This window comes from Strigops habroptila, chromosome 10 (genome assembly GCF_004027225.2).
Source record: "Strigops habroptila isolate Jane chromosome 10, bStrHab1.2.pri, whole genome shotgun sequence".
NCBI lineage: Eukaryota > Metazoa > Chordata > Aves > Psittaciformes > Psittacidae > Strigops > Strigops habroptila.
Genome location: NC_046359.1, coordinates 24,147,294 through 24,159,631, shown reverse-complemented (window position 1 = coordinate 24,159,631; position 12,338 = coordinate 24,147,294).

Below are 12,338 nucleotides of genomic sequence, written 5' to 3'. Positions count from 1 at the left end.
AGACATTTTGTTTTCCTTCCCTCTCTCTCCATCTTGCCCACTTTCTTCTCAAACTCCCGCCCTCTCCTCCTGCTCCCCCCTGACAGGCAACCAGCCCAGCTGGGGCCCATGCGTGCTGTGCCAGGGGTCAGAGAGGCTGGTATGAGCTGGCTGTCACATGGGTGAAACAGCACGTATGCACTGCTGTGCTGTGCCTTGAGCCTCCGGTTGCACAGCAACCCAGGGACACACGCTCAGGTCCCAGCCAGCTGCCGGGGCCAGCCCTGCTGGCACCTGGTCCTCAGCACCCCCCCAAAAGCTGGAGGGCAGTGAACATCCCTGATGTCAAGGGAACGCTCAGCTGACGGTGCCTGATGTGGGGCTTGGGGAGTGCACAGCAAATGCTCCAAGTTCTTGGCAGGCCAAAACAAGTGCTGCTGGGTTTATTTATTTGTTTTCGGTGGGGAGGAAGGGTATAGGAGAGAGAAGGTTATGATTTAAATATCTATCCTGCTGCCAACCAAAAATGTCAGTGGGGTGTCAAATTACTATTGACTTTACAGGCCAGCATTTGGCCCCTCCTTGCCCTCTAATTCAGCTCTCCCTGCTGTGTCTCTCACTTAGCTACCAGGGCTGCTCTAAAGGGAAAGCAAGCCTCACTAGCTGACACTGGAGAAGTTTCATTCCCCCCCCTCCCCAGTTGAACCAGCTGGCCTCCAATAGCAGGGGAGGATAGGGTGCTGTGCTCCCCCCAGCCCGCCCTCCCAACAGACCTGCCGGCTGCCTGAATGCTCCTTTTGATTCAGAGTTAATAGCCTGCCCTCTGCAAAACCGGCTTGCTTCCCAGCAGGCCCTGCAATGGGTGCTCCAGGCAGTGGAGGGTGCCAAGAGGGGGTAAGGAGAGCAGAGGTGTGCTCTGGCCTTTTTCTGACTTAAGCCCGGTTTTGGATTCTTTTCCCTGACGTGCCCCCTTAGCATTTGGCCAATGCCAGATGCTTTCGCTTTCAGACTACTTCATGACTTTCAAAGGGTTCAAGGCTTTTAACCTCTTCCTCCCTCCCTCCCTCCACAAACATTGGGGTTGAGGTATCTGCTCAGCTGGGCTCTTCATGGGGTGAAATGAGATGAAATGTCCTCTACCACTGCCTGGTGTTGCCTTTCATGGAACTCTCCAGCAGGGCTCTTTCCAACAGTTGCAGGGCACACAGGGGCAGTGTAAGGTAGGATGTGGGCTCAGATGTCACCCTTGACTGATCTTGAGCTACCAGTGAGGTACAGAGATGAAGTACCCAGCTGGGATCATGTTGCCAAGGGCTTAGCTGCAAGGAGGGCAAGGTCTTGTTGAAGGGGTCTCCTGGCACTACCATGTGTAAGGGAGTGGAAGAGGTGAGGTGAAGGGACCCTTAAACAAAGGGTATGAAGGAGAGCAGGAGAGCCATAAGAACCTACACAGAGATAGCTCTCTTCCCCTGACCTAGTGGAGGCCAGCTGACATCAAGAGCCCCAGATCTTGTGCTGCAGTCAAGCTAGCTCTGGAAACCACATTGGGCAGCACTTAGTCCTGTGAATAGGCCCATTTGTCCTATGGGATTTGAAAGCAAAGCTCTGTGTACTGTGTGTTAGAAGTGGGGGTGGCATGCTAGGAAAAGGAGGGGCGCTTTGCAAAATCAGGGGCTATGCATTAGCAAGGTTTGTGCTGAAGGAAAAATGTTAATGAAAAGCAGTGTGACCCTGCAATGACTTGGCTTGCTAAGCCTGCGGGCTCTGTTTGATTTTGCTTCTGATTAATAGTATCAACCACTTTGCTAATGTCTCTTAAATGAAGTGATCTGCATGGGTAAGCTGTGTAGCAGGACTTCATGAGTGTGGGAGTGCAGGATCAGCAGGTAGCATGGACTGAGGCAGGGAGGGTGTTCTGGGCTCCGGATGATGCCTGTATGCTGAGGCAGTGGTGAAGAGACACCCAAGAATCCACAAATTAGAGTGTGTGGATTAAATGAGGAGGCACAATTTGTTCTGTGCCTCCTCCAATCAGGGAGTTGCAGTTCCAGCTCAAAATCACCACTTTGTTGGGTCGAGACACTGGGAACAGCAGATTATCGTCAAACTTTCATCACCCGGGACTAAGCACAAGTACGAGAAATTTCAGTTTAGGGGGAAAAAAATCCCAACATCTTCAAATGGTTTCAGAAGGTTGTAGAAGCCAATGAAAAGAAGTGCTTAAAATAAAATTGCCACATCAACTATTAAAGCATCCAACACATAAGTGCATCCTGGCAAAGAGGAGAGAAATTTCATGGTCTGATATGGTCAGTGCAGGATTCCAAAAAGGCGCCTGACTAAGTACACCATCAAATGGAGACTTATCCTTGTTCCAGCAGTATATTGAATAAGGGCACTGTGAATCAAAAAGCCATTTGGTTGCCGTTTGATTTAAAGGACGCTTCTTTGTCAGCAGCTCTTCTCCTTACAGTTTGCAGCCACAGGAGTGAAGCAGGCTGGACTGTGGGCTGTGTCTTCTGTGAAGAGCTAGTGGTGACTTTGTGCCTCCCTTGTTGGTGCTTTCCTGTCCCCCTTCCTGGATGGAGGGATCTGATCACTACCGTGTGACAAAGTGGCCCCAAGTATACAGGACCATATAGGCCTGTACTTCCCCAGCTCCAGCTTGCCCATTTGTGGTACACATCCAGAACATACTGCACATCAGTGCATATTCCAGAAGCCCAATTTGTGGCAGGTGCTTCTACTTCATCTCTAGGACTGTTCACTCCCAGCTTCCTACAGCCTTATTGCACAAGCAAGATATGGTGGCCAGGGAAGGAGTTGTGCCATTTTAAGCCCCAAGCTGGATGTCTGCTCATTACTCTATGGTATTTCTGACATCTCTGCTGCCTCTTCTTGTTTTGTTTTCTTCTGAGTGGAAAATAATTTCTCTTCCCTTCATCAAATCATCTCCTTCCAATTCCTCTAATGGCTTGCACCTCTTGCCTCTCCTTTCATCACCATACTCCTCCATATGGTGGTTGGGTCCCTCTTTCATGCCTGATCCTGCCTTGCCTGTTTGTATCTGCATAATCTGCATGGAAAGCTCCTTGGGGAAGGAGGTTGGTCTTGCTTGCTCTTTGTCTAGCAACAAGTACATCTCTCGTGCTGTATAAATAATTAACAGGCATCTGTCAAATGCAGATCAGAGCACACCTAGTCTTGAAGCCTCTAGCTACTGCTACTTCCATGAGAGTGCTCTCCTTCCCATGAAGTAGTCATCCCAGGATGTGTGAGGAGACGTGGTAGAAGGATAGCTGGCTGTGGTACAACCATCACTTTGAGGAAACTTTGGGGAAACTACCCTGTAGGGGATGGGCTGTAAAGCTGAGTCATGGTTGCAGGGAAAATGTTGAGCAACCCTTGCTGCCTCGCTGTGTAACTGGTCCAAGATCTTTAGTGGTTGCTCTTTATTACTTTGCTGCATCAGACTAAGGGAAAATGCTAGCTTTGATGAGTTGCCAAGTCCTCACTGAATTATAGTAACTACTAGAAACATCAGCAAGGGTGATTTTAGAAAGAACAGAAATGGATATATATTTCTGTATTAGGTCCTCAGCAATTTTAGCTGGCACTGATTGGGGCCTTCAGCCATAAAGGGCCACATCGCCATAGACAGAGGCTGGTTCTGCTTACAGAGAGTGTCTGTGCCCTGTAAACCACAGGGCTGTGCTCTGGGGAGACAGCCAGATTTAAGGGAGAGCTGGAATCAGGCTGTGGGCCCCTGCTTTCATGGAGCTGTAACCCGCCCTTCCCCCCATGGAGGGATGCTTGCTGGTTGTGATATGAGTGGAGCAGCACTGAGACTCCTGCAGTGCTCCCAGTCTGCAGGGGTATGTGCCCCCCTCCCAGTCCCTATTCAGACACCGAACCACTACACTGCATGCTAAGGGCCAAGACTGGCCCTTTCCAGTTTCCAATGTCTGTCTCAAAACCAGTCCAAGGGAAGCCTCATATGACCTTGGGGTGTTGCACACGGCAAGGCTAATGCTGGAAGGCTGGGTATCCACCTCTGTGCAAAGCAAAAAAACCCCACCCCAAAATGCCAGCTACAGACATCTTTCACTGCCAAGAACCATGATTTTCATATATGATGCTGTGCAGGGGGGTGGCTGCTCTGAGAGCTAACCCAGAATCAGCTGCAGGACCTAATAAGAAGCCATTTGCTACCACAGCAGGAAACTTGCGTGCAGCCTGAGCCTGTGTCTAAATGACAGTTTGATGGCAGGTTGGCACAGGAACACAACTGATCCAGCTGTGTGAGAGGTTGACCATTGTCACAGGATCAATCTCTTCTTGCAGAGCGAGGTACTTGAGAGGTGCCAGGAATATCATGAAAAGATGTTTTGGAAACTGATTGTCTCAGCAGAGACCCCATTATGTTGATGTAGCTGCAAGAAACATCTCACTGAGCATCATGATATGAAAGCCAGGAGGGTTTTCTATGAACCACAAGCAAGAGAGACATCTTGGAAGGTAATCTGATGTAAGGACATCCCATAGCGTTTGTGCAGGACTGTGGCAAAGCTTCACAGGGCACTTGGGTCAGAATGGAGCTTGTCATAACTTTGTTCTTATTCTTACTCTTGCAGCGCCCAGCACTGCAAGAGTAGTCCAGGTGCTCAGTGTTTCCAATACATGCAAAGAAAGCTTTCCTGAGCTTCAGGCTGCTCTCAATACTATCAACCTAACATGTTTCTTCTGTTAACATGTGTCTGCTCAGCAGCCAAAAGAAAAGCAAAATACATTTGAAAGGAGGGAGTGGGGAGAAATGTTATGAAATAAAAGATCAGAGGATCAAGAGCACTTTTGAGGTTCAAACATGCCACACACAAGCTCTGGGCCTGTGGTCAGCCGGAAAACATCAGTTTAAAATTCCACAATAGCCCTGGTATTTAATCCTTCTAATGCAAATTCCCCCACCCCAGTCCTAGATCGGCACTATTACTGTGGTGGCACAACCCGAGCCTTTAAGCCCTTTTGAAGTATGCAAGAGTCCCTGTTTCTCAGCAGGAGGGCTGGGAAGCTATGTCAACAATGTCAAAAATGTTCCTGTGATTACTGTACCTTTCTGAGCAGAAACCAGGAGAGAAAGCAATTAATGCCTCCTAATCTGGCTCATAAATAAAACTTTTTCTCCATGGAGGCGTCATCACTGTAGCCCCTAATTAGGATGGCTCTTTGTCACCTCTGAGCCTGCAATAGTGAGAGGAAGGACACCCATTATATCCCTCTGCCCAGCACAAGAGTTAGATGTACATTTCTGCAAATGAAGCCACTTGTCTGAATGAAGTTGCAAGCAGTACTGTGTGCCTCTGTGATATTCTTCATGGTTCAGTTCCCAAAGCAGCCAGATATTGCATTGGGGTCTTGGCCAACCTCTGTGCTGAGCAGCTCGATTCCAAGATGTACAAAGGGTGAGGCACGGGGAAGGAGCCAGAAGGCACAGGTGTTGACATACGATGGTGATGAGAACTGTAGGCCACTCCAAGTCAGACAGAGGGAGAGGCACAATGTGTATTGGCAGATAGTCCAGCCTTATCAACAGTTGAAGTGCATGCCAAGTATTTCCACCAGCTTTTCCTGTGTAAGGAGGGTGACTTCCTATCAACATCAGGAGCGAGACCTTGGAGAGCCAGGAGCTTTGCTTACAGACCAGTTCTCAGAGTTTGTCCAAGTGTGTCTGCATTGCACGGTCACTCTAGGTCTTTGGCACATGAGTGCTTTGTCCTTGGGTATCCTGTGGGCTGCAAGAGGAGCGAGCTATCTGCTCCAGAGCTGAAGGGAAGCCTCCTTTCTTGGGTGAGGCATCTCCACTAGAGACAAGACTGAGCTGGAGCAGAGCTCAGACTGTCTCACGGCCCTGCGTTAGAAGTGTATGTGTAAAGATTACTTGTACGCAGGGAGGCAAACACGTGTGGGTGAATGGGCTGAGAGGATAGAACAAATGCACTGTATGGGAGAGGCAAGGGAAACACAAAAATGGTTAGATTAGATATTAGGAAGAAATTCTTCCCTATGAGGATGGTGAGGCGCTGGCAGAGGTTGCCCAGAGAAGCTGTGGATGCCCCATCCCTGGCAGTGTTCAAGGCCAGGATGGATGGGGTTTTCAGCAACCTGGTCTAGTGGAAGGTGTCCAGGGGGTTTGGAACTAGATGATCTTAAGGTCCCTTCCAACCTAAACCATGCTAGGATTCTATGATTCTATGATGGCTGTGCCTTCTGGAAGTGTGGAGCGCTGGTGGGGTCATGGCAGGGCATAGATAAATACCTCAAATGAGGACAAATAGGGAGGTGATGGGATGAACCTGAGGCAGGAGAACAGATGATGGTGGCAGATGTACAAAGAGGAGACAGCTGACTGCAGCCCAGGAAAGCTGATCTTGCCATTGCAGGCCCATGCCTGTGGGGTGCTTGGAGGTAGAAAAGGCCAAAAGAAGGGATGGGGAGGCTGGAGAGGAGCTAGTCATGGTTATTGTGGTGCTGTTGGAGGTAATCCACACCACCTCCTGCAGGAGGTCCAAGCATCTGTGGATGGGCCTCACAGCTCCAAGTGACAGATTGTGGGAGACAAAGAATCTTATACAAACCTTTTTGCTCAACAATAACACCAAAATTCGCCACTGAGGAGAAACCCAGGTCCCAGCTCTGTGTCTGAGACCTGAGCCCTCTTATTGCTCTCCAGATCCAGCACCTGCACACATGCATGGAAGACAGCCCAGATGGGAAAGGAACACTTGAAGCATTGTTTTCTCAGCATCAAAATGCCAAGCCATTCCCATGGGCACGCACTACCCTTGCTAAGCTCAATACACCTTTTAAGGAGAAACATGGCTTTGCCAAGAGCTCCTGTCCACAGGGACCCAGTCCTCCCTCATCCCTATGCAGAACTTTAGATGAGCCTGCAGGAAGCATTGTAGCTGTTTAACTTCAGTAACATAAAAATCCTATCCCTAACTGATGGAAGGATAAACCATTTTGGATCCAGCCCTACCCTGCGAGGTGCCGAGTCGCCGATGGGCTCATTCTCCCTGTGTGGAGCGGGGAATGATGCAGGAATTTGTGATTCAGGAATTTGTGATATTTGTGATTTCCCCCCTGTTGACTGTGCAAGCCTGCAATGAAGCCAGGCTTGGCACTACCGTCCCCATCAGCAATTCTGCTAAGAGGAATTTGAGTTTTTATGGTCACTGATAAGATTAAACTCTTTGTTGCAGCTGGCCGAGGCAGACTCGGCTGCAGTGTAAAAGCACTGCTGCGAGGGCAGAGTGAAGGTAGTTTGGTTGCTCTCCTTGGGAATTCCCACACTTGCAAATGTTTGGATTTCATCTCGGCTGCAGTCTTAACTCCACGCTTGCTGGTGTGTGAAAAGCCTAATCCTGTGGATAAAAAGGACAGGAGTTCCCAGCTCACCTCTATCTTCTTTTCCCACCTGCAGGGCCGTGCACGAGGGCCTGGCATCGAGTGAGGGGCCCAAGGACCCCAGGGAGGGCAGTGCTGGTGAAGAAGGGTCAGGAGGATTTCTGGCAGCTCTTCTCTGCCATTTTCCTCTGCTGGTACATAGAGGTGTTGCTGGATCTAAATTATGGGGGTGTACCTCATAACCCACTCCAATATTATAAACTTAAAAAAAAAATTACCGTTTATCAAATTAACTATGGTCCTGGCACCATCTCTCAGGTGTGCCCAGTAAACTATATTTTCTTGTAACCTAAACCCTAGTTTTTCTTCTGCCTCTGATTTGCTATGAAGTCTAAATGCTAATGCAATGATTGGCCTCTGGCAGATGCACCCTGAGTGGCAGCGGGACAATTCACTTCACCTTTTGTGGGAAATACCTTCCTTGACCTCACAGACCACCCATGGAGCAGATGTTCTTGAAAATTTAGGAGAAGATAACGCTGTGACTTTGGGCTGTGAGATACCCAGTTCTGAGTCATGCCTTGGACACAGGTCATGGTCTGGTTGAAGTGGGACAGAGGGAAATGCGAAGTGCAGTGTCAAGCTAATACCGCTCTCTGAGAGCACTGCTATTTCCTTGCATGAGGGCACTGGGTGCGCAGGAACCAAATTGGGCAAGCTGAGATCCCCCATGCCCTTTCTGCTTGTGCCAGGGAGGTAAGGTATTCAGGGACAGGTGGGCAGCACTGCTTCCATTTCAAGAGAATTCTTCATAACAAGCCCAGCCTGCTCTGAGATGCCACCTTGGTCTGGAGAGTTGTCTGTAGGGCATGTCCATTCCCTCTGTGGTACCTTGTGAAGTAAGGTGGTGCTGTGAATTGGGTTTACAGACACCAAGATCGAGGAAGTCTTGCTTGCCTTTGCAGGTCAAGGCCCAGGTGACTTGCCCCAGGTATCAAAGGGAGGCATTAGCGTAACAGGGAGCTAACCAAGGTTTGCCTGTGCCTGGGGCAGGGGCTGTAATCCCCACTCCTGCCTCCCTGCTGCCATGGTGATGTCTTCAAGGGGCTGCCGGGTGAGCAGAGAACTGGGGTGCTGTGTCCTACTGGGATAGTCATGGGGCAGTCCTTGCAGAGAAAGGAATAAGTGAAATGAGATATTGGCAGAGAAAGATGTAAGAACAGGTGCTGCCCTATGTCAAGTAAACAGGGTAGGTGCTGGAAGACCTTGCTCCCAGCCTGCTGGGGTCTAGTCCTACTTACGCAGGTGACAACAGGAACACAATCCCGTGGCATTTGAATTTCACATGATTTTAAATGGAAATTCTTGAGAACAATGCGCAAAGCAGTGCCACGGCTGTGACTTGCACTTCTCTATGCAGGTCTGTTAGTCCAGGCTACAAAGCAGTCACCATCCTGCTACAGGAGTGCTCTCAGCCCAGGCTGGGTATTTAGCCATTACACAGAGCACTTCCCATCACTCCAAGTGCTGGTGCAGACACTGGGAGCTGCAGCTCTTTGAGATGGGGTCACACTGCAACCTGTGGGGCTTCAGCAATGTCATATTTCAGCAGGGCTGCCACCAGCAGAGGTCCTGAAATACCAGTTTTAATTAAAAGCTGTATTTTCTATTGTGCTGCACAGCTCATACATGCTGACTACTGCTCTTTCACCTCACCAGGCCTAAGTCCATGCTCTTTAAAATATGTCATGTGTCAGTCAGACAGAGCCTGTGGGGGATACTACACTCACAAGCCAGAGCTGTGTTCAATCAGAGGAATGCCTAGGAAGCAAATGGAAGAGGATAGAGGGATGGTAGGGGCAGTGGGGGGAGGTCCTGAGTGGAAACAAAAAGAAAGAAGAAATCTTAAAGGCAAGTGGGTGAAAAGAAAGAAAGAAAAAAAAAAAGAAGAGGTAGGCAAATGAGGTAAAAAAAAATCTGTGGTAAAGAAACATCAAAATGCCAGGTGCCTTTCTTGGGATCAGTATATTTTAGGCACTGAGTATGCCCAGAGCTCACCTAGTGTCTCTTGTGAGCTTCGATCTATGTAGAAATGCCCAAGGGGGAGAAAGAAAGAACTGTTATGTTAGCAGTGGATAATAAAAACAGATGTATAAGAAGTTTATAGATTTACATGAAATCTCTTAAGGACTGCTGAGTGGAACTGGCCTTGTATTCTAGACCTCTAGTCCAGACCTTTTCCTGCCTGCTACAGCAACTCACACCAGCCTTTCTGACTAGGAGAAGTTCCCATTCTTTTCTAAATGTTTTGCAATCACCGCTCTCCATCTGGAGCTCTGTCTTTCCAATGCAAGGCTGGCACTCCTCAGCAGCCTGTGTATGACCACAGTGTTTCCACCAGTGGCTGGCTGATCTCTGACTCCTCTGGTGCTTTGGCACAATGGTCATGCAGGCTGCCCAAGGCAGGCACCTTGCAGCAGCCAGCAAAGCTCTCTGTAACATGGCCCAAGTCTAGCTGGAGCTGAAGGCTGGTAATTGAGACATGATGGTCCCTTTCTTGCTCTGCTGAATCCAGTCTCCTGGCCACACAGGTCTGGCCTCCTGCTGCTTCAGTGGAGGGGTATGAAAGGCTGCTACAGGGGTGTCTCCAAGGGGCCCTCACATCCGTGTTAGCTTGCAAGTAGCATCTTTCCTCTGTCCCTCTCAACATGGCTCACCACCCTAGGGACTGCCAGCCTCTCCAGCAAGCTCGGCTGGTGGTTCCCCAGCTTGAAGTCAGCAGCTGTGAGCTAGAAGAGATTGGGAGCATTCACATAACACACTGGTGCCCTGCGAGAGCGGTGGCTGTGGCCCTGGGGAGGAGGTGTAATGCAGGGGAGAAGGCCGCAAACTCGGGGTAGCGTCCCGCCCTCCTGCTGATGAGGGAAGAAGAAGGTAGGGCTGTGCCGCCTTATCTCCCATCACCTGTAGATGGCTCTTTCATACTCCGGTAAGGCTGGAGCAAGGCTGCCTCCGTCCAGCACTCCTAAAAAGCTGCCAGTGATACGGCTAAAGTGGCCTCCAAGAAGGAGGAAAGCGGAGGAAAGTGACCCCCCTGTAACCTCCAAAACTATGTTTGGCTGACATGGGTGCAGAAAGGAAAGCTTAAATCCTGCGCCTGCCCCTTCCTCTGACTTCCCACGCCTAAACGAGTGGTTGCTCAGCTTTCCCGTGATGACATCACAGAAGCAGAACTGTTGGGAATGACCTCACACTCTTGTCCTCCTGACTGACGGGGGCCAGGGCTGCCAGGACACATGACTGCAGGGCTTCAGTAACACAAGATGGGAGCTATTCGCCCCTGCTATATTAAGAACATTTCACAGGCTGCAGCATCTTGGTTTAGTTTGCTCACTGGGATCTGGTGTCAGCAGTTTTGAAAACACTCCTCTCTCCAATAGCAGTGGAGATTTGTAGGGTCCCTGTGAGACTGGTCCAGCACCCACAGGACTGCCTGGAGTGCCAGAAGAGGCTAAACATAGCACTACTATTTTTGGAGATGTTAGGTGATCGGATAAGGAGAGATGGGGGCAGAAGGAGAGGGAGAAAGTAAGCTAATAATGTTAGGCAGGGATAAGTGGGAAGGAATGTTTGAAGGGTCTCACTAGTGGGCTCCAAAAAGGAGCAGGGCTATTCAGTGTTGGTAGCTGGCTGCAGAAACCCACTTCTGCAGTGTTCCCAACGTAGCTTCGTAAGTCAGCTTCTGATGCATGCAGAGCATGTCCTCCTCTCATATCAAATAACCAGGCTTAGGTAAATGACCCAGTCAATGCAGTGGACTAAACGATCTTTGCCACTGAGAACAAAGATGCACATTCACTTTGCAAGTGACTGGGAAAAGTTTTAGGATGTTTGCACTCAACACCTACTTGCAAATATGCTTCTGCTGGAGTTCATACAACATCCCACAGCTCTGCCAGTGCAGCGTTCCTCAGCTAAGGAAGGACAAAGCAAACTGGTTTAGCTTCACCTACTGCTAAAACTGTTTTGCACTAAAAACTTTGCACTAAAGCAGATGAGGGAGAGCTCACATAGAGTAACTATCAGCCAACAGGCAGTGACAGGCACCTGGGCTGGGTAGTAACTTTGCTGGCTCCATTTAGTACCACAAAAGGATGTTTGCCTCTGCCCTGAACAAATCAGTCACTGAAATAGCCTAAATCAGCTCCGGAGGCTCAGACATATGGTCTGTCACTGGAGACTGCCATGTGTCAGCTGGGCCAGAGGAATGGATTCTGTGCGTGAGCACCTCGCATAGATGAGGTGAAGGGTGCAGGTTTCACCTCTGCCACCCAATGCATTTAACTCCCCAGCTGCTGCAAATGAGAAGCCTGGGCATGGCTCGGTACTGTGGCTTAGTCGATTTCTTGGAGCTCAGGAAGCCATTACAATCAGTTACACTTCTGAGCACCACAATTAAAGCAAAAGAGCAAATGAGGAAATGGAAAAAGCAAAACACCTTTATCAGGTGGACACTGCTCCCTTTTTAATCTCAAGCTCACTAATTCAGTGCCGAGGCAGGCAATATTTCTGCTGAAAGAAATAGACGTGAGGCCATCTAAGGCATGGGGGCTCTTCCCAGCCAGCTCAGCTGCAAATTCACAGCTTTGCATTTAGTTCTCTGAGCTTGCTCCTGGAACAAGAGCAATTTCCCGGCACTATCTGCTGGGAGAGGAGAGGTTTGTAAGCCATCTGGCTTCTAACTGGCTCAAGTGCCAGCTGACTTCATGCTCTGGGCACGTCAGGGAGCTGCTTTCTTCAAACAAAAGGGGGAAGCTCCCTCCTGAGGATCTTCCACTCTGCAAAGAGTTCCTGAATGGCCTACCACTTTCACATGATTTGGGCATTCAGCCTGAGGACAAGTAAGCCCTGACAGAGATCTGCTGCATGGTCAGGCACATGCTTTAGAGTCAAAA